Source organism: Nicotiana attenuata, chromosome 1 (genome assembly GCF_001879085.1).
Source record: "Nicotiana attenuata strain UT chromosome 1, NIATTr2, whole genome shotgun sequence".
Classification (NCBI taxonomy): Eukaryota; Viridiplantae; Streptophyta; class Magnoliopsida; order Solanales; family Solanaceae; genus Nicotiana; species Nicotiana attenuata.
In genome coordinates, this window is record NC_031989.1 from 68193094 (window position 1) to 68198575 (window position 5482).

The following is a 5482-nucleotide window of genomic DNA, read 5'->3' on the forward strand; positions in this document are numbered from 1 at the left end:
CTATTGTAACGTATTCCTTGTGGTTTTGGCCAGATTCGACGCGCGAGGAGGTTGATTTGCGAGGCAAGGGCATAGCGAGCTAGGACTTTGGCCAGCTTGAGGTGAGTGATGGTTATAAATGATGTCCTGAGGGTTTGAAACCCCGGATTTGCACACGTAGTGCTATGTGGAGGTGAGACACACGCTGCATGGTGAGCGTGGGGTCCATTACTGCTGGGGATTTGGACTTGGTCCATCCCGATTGATGATTTTACTATATTTTGACTGAGTCTTAATTAATATCATTGTATACTGGGCTAGTTGCCATGTTTGGGGCCTTGTGCCGACCTGTAGAACCCTAGGGGGTAATTGTACATGATTGACCTTACTTTACTCGTTAAAATCATACCCTCAGTCATGTTTCTAACTGTTTAATAAGATACGAACTGGCTCTAAATAGCTAAACCAAAAACGAGAGTAACATGTGGGCTGGAGTCCCTATCCTAACTTAGTATGCCCGAGGGGCTAAGTTTATATTGACTGAGAGGCGTTGAGGACCCCGTTGTGAGGGTATCTGATATGTATTGGATCGGGCTGCACGCCGCAGCAGTATATATATATTTATATGGATCGGGCTGCACGCCGCAGCAGTATATTATCGGATCGGGCTGTACGCCGCAACAGTATATTTATATGGATCGGACTGCACGCCGCAGTAGTATAGCGCTTGGGCTGAAGGAGCCCCTCCGGAGTCTGGACACCCCCAGTGAGCGCAGTCGACTATTATTATTGGATTGGGCTGCACGCCGCAGCAGTATATATATATATGGATCGGGCTGCCCGTCGCAGCAGTATACTATATGGATCGGTCTGCATGCCGCAGCGGTATAATTATGATTTCGGTTATCGGGAGGAGTAAATGGGTTGAGTACTAGCTTAAAGGATTTTTAGCTGATTTCTTCATTCAGTTTCTGTTTAACTGTTCTTACTGCTTTGATATAGAACTGCTTAGTGCTTTTTACGAGATTTCTTTCCGTCAGTCATTATTTATTGCTATTACTCACTAAGTCGGAGTACTCACTTTACTCCCTGCACCATGTGTGCAGATACAGGTATTACGGAGGCGTAGATTGAGCTATTGCTGCTATTCAGATCTCACCGGAGTCATCGAGGTAGCTACATGGCGTTCGCAGACCCAATTTCTCCCTCTATCCTCTTTACTTTCAACATTTTAGACTATCTTTGTTTAAGCTGTTCCTTAGACTGTATTAGAGGCTCTTGACTCGTGACACCAGATCGGTGGGATTTGTAGTGATATTTCTTATTTTCCGCACATTTTATCTACCGTTATAGATTTATAATAATGTTAATTTGGTATTTAAACTCTGTTAATTGGTAATGAACTCTATATGAGGGATTGTGAGTGTTGAATTGGTCGGGCATGCCTAGCACTGTGTTGGGCGCCATCACGACCGGGTTGGGGTCGTGACAATCTATTGATCGGGCCATAAGACCTTGACAGTGTACACTGCTATTACGGATCGGGTTGTATGACCTCTACAGAACTCGTGCGCAACATTCAATAGGGGTTAGAGACACATGAGCTTTTCCAGACTTGAGATTTGATATTGTCTTGATTATCTTTGTTTGTTTAACATAACATATGGTATTTGATGATTTCATACTATTCTTATGTTAAAAATCATGTTATTTTATTTGTTTTGTTGCTACTTGTTGTGTTTCATACCTGTTGTAGGTCCCCAAAAAAGTTTCAAAATATTATAAGGCCATTAAGAGATCCGACGTGTGCTAATTATATTAATTTGTATGCTAGTATTAATTAATAATATAAAAGATATCTCATGAACATAATAGCAAGTGTACGAGGTGTATTTGAAGTGATATAGGGCCTAAGGAGAGCCCTTGGGGCAAGTCGAGTTAGAAACTACATGATAGACTAAAGTTCCAAATGATCACACATATGACATAAATTTGGACAAGAATATATCGACATATATAGGGATTTATGTGGTGAACAACCTATAAAATGAAGGTCTTTGAGTCTAGTTTGTAACACTTTGAACGGTTTATTATTTGGACATTCCTACAAGAAGTTATGATAAAATTATCAAAGGCTAGCAGTGAAGTACTGCCATAGCGTCCATGTCTGCATCTGGGCTTGGAGGAGAGTGAATTTCGGACGCGAAGCATCCCGGGTAGCATATGAAACCCAGAAATCTTGGCCTATAAGTACAAGGTTGGGGAGAGAAATTACTTTGAGCTTTTGGGGTTACGGTTCTTGAGGTGAAGAGACGATTTTATGCTCAAATCAAGTCCAGCCGACTATGGTAAGTTATTAATGATATTTTGGGTTGATTCTTACTCAACATACTATCCCGACCCAAAATCCAACTAGTCGTGATGGCACCTAACCCAACCCGTTAGGTAAGACAATTAACAACAATCCAACTAAATGTGTTTACTGAGAAAATAAATGATAATATATCCGACTTTAATACAACCCCAAGGACTGGTAAAATAAATCATGAGCTTCTAAGATTTAGGATTTACAAAGCTGGTATGACATAAAATACATCATCTATTCGAATATATATATATATATATATATATATATATATATATATATATATATATATATATATATTTAAAAATTCTAAAGCTACCAAGAACAAGAGGCAACTGTGACTGGATCGCATGTACACCTTCAATGCCAACTCCCGCCATACACAACAACATCAGCATCCAAAATCTGCACGCAAGGTGCAGAAGTGTAGTATGAGTAATAATACCGATCCCATGTACTCAATAAGTAACAAACCTAACCTTAGGTTGAAAGTAGTGACGAGTTGGGACAATAGTCAGAGTCGAACACCAATAACCAGCAACAGTTCATAACAATATAACGAAAGCAACACAAGTAATAACTCAACAACAAAATGCTCAGCTCATTCACAGTTCCGAAAAATAGACACTTGTTTTTCAATTATAACAGTAAAACTCAAATCTTTTGCCGAAATCACCGAAAATATGAGTAAGTCTAAAAATTGTGATTTTTCTCAAAACTTTCAACAAAAAATAAGAGATTTCATTATTAGATGGCATGAGGAAAATTACTTCTCTATGCATACATATCAAGTATGCTTGTCTAATGCAATGAAGCACAATGATGAACTCATGTACTCACACTTTTAGAGTACTCAATCTCATTGTATAGGGCAGATCCAGCCCAAACATAAATAAAACCTCACACTTAGTCACTCAGTACGGTTTAACGCAAAACCAGCCCAGGGCAGATCCACCCCAAATATAAATAGATAATCACTCAGTCACTCAGTACTGTATAGGGCAAATCTAGCCCACATATAAATAGTGACTGACATCCAGTCACTCAGTACTGTATGGGGAAAATCCAGCCCAAATATAAATGTTTAGGGCAAATTAAGCCTAGGGAAGATCCATCCCAAATATAAATAGCAACTGCGCTCATTGTAGGCGTGCAGACTTCGGAGAGGCAGATCCAACCCAAGAGCTATAATAAGCCAAATCCAGGCATAAATCAATAAAACATGATGCGGCGTGCAATACATTCCCATAAATATCACTCACAATCAAGCCCTCGGCCTCACTCAGTCATCAATCTCTCCAGTCTCTTGGGCTCATAATATCATGAAATTAGCCCGCAATGATGATATGATGTATCAATAAATAACAACAAAGACTGAGATATGATATGCAATGAATGAATATGACTGAGTATGCAATTACAATTTAAACATATAATTCAATAGAAGAAATGACCTTAATGGGTCCCAATAATACCAGCATATGCCTAAGCGTGATTTCTAACATGAGTCACGACTCAGTTTCTCTAACACATGGAAAATACATGGAAAATAACAAGTTAATTGACTACACAACTCTACAGAATCGATTAAGTCACAATTTTTATGGTGCACGCCCACACACCCGGCACCTAGCATGTGCGTCACCTCCAAGACAATCACATAATATGTGTATTCATGGGTTGATACCCTCAGCTCCAGGTTTATAAATGTTACTTACCTCGAACAAGCCGAATCCAATGCCGAGCAAGCTAAACAATACTTCAAAAATTCCATTACGTGCGTATCAACCTCCCAACGCCATCTTCCCTCCTCAATTCAAAGCCAAACGATCCGAAACTAGTCAAACAACGTGTCAATTAATCAAAATACACTCCAATGTTTACAATTTAACAATTTATAAAAATTCCCAACTCCGCTCGAAAAGTCAACCAAAATTCAACGTGGGGCCCACGTCTCAGAATCCGACAAAAATTACAAAACACGAACCCCCACTCAACTACAAGTCCAACCATACAAAAAATTCTCAAATTCGACCACAATTTGGCCTTCAAATCCTCAATTAAAGTCTATGAAATTTTAAAACCAAAACACTATTTTACTGATAAAAAACAACAATATATCATGTAATTTGACCAAAATCGAGTTAGAATCACTTACCCTAATCCATATGGTGAAAATAGCCTCAACAATCGCTTTAATCCGAGCTCAATAGCTCCAAATATGTTAAAATGACCAAAACCCCCGAAGTATAGCTTCTGCCCAAGTATTTACCCTTCACAATCGCGTAGAACAACTTTTCTCAGCTCAAAATTTCCCTTGGCGATTGCGGAAAACCAATCGTGATCTCTAAGAACAAGCTGCCTAACTCTTCCAGACAACCTATAGTATAATGTTCATAACTCTTATAGATACCCAATTTTTCCCTCATATTTTAAAAAAATTTGCATATATACTTTCAATATAGTGCATGAGCATCAACTAGTATTTTTCCATAATTTCCTGTAATTTTAAAAGAATTTTAATTAATTTATTCTAGCCTTTTATTATCTAAATAATTACTAATTGCATCACAAATAATTTATTGCTTAATTTTTATTATTTATATTTAATTATTTTATGCATAATTTTATTTTTATGCTAGAATTGCACATTTTGCAATAATAGCCCATATGTATGCATAATTATATTATTTACACGGAAAATAACTTTTTATATTTTTATAATATTAAGTAATTATTTTAAATCATTTCATACACAAATAGCATTTTTATCATTTATTAATTATTTTTTATAAATTATTTTATTAATTTAAATGGGTATTTAAAACATATCCTTTTTTAATTAACTAACCAGCCAGCCCAATAACCTGACCCAATTACCCTATCCGTCTAATTAAACCCGCCCCAGCCTAAAACTGATCATGGTCGTTGATCTCAAAAGATCAACAATCCAGAATCCACCTTCCTTTTTTATTACACTAAACCCCCCCAAACCCTACCCATTTGCCCAAATCCGCCGCCCTTGAAACCCCTTCCCTCCTCTCGTCTCTCCCACCTTCCTCCTAACCCTAGCCCGCCGCCACTGAAACCCCTTTGATTCATGTGTTCTTTTTTCAACCTCAGGCCTTATCCGGCCTC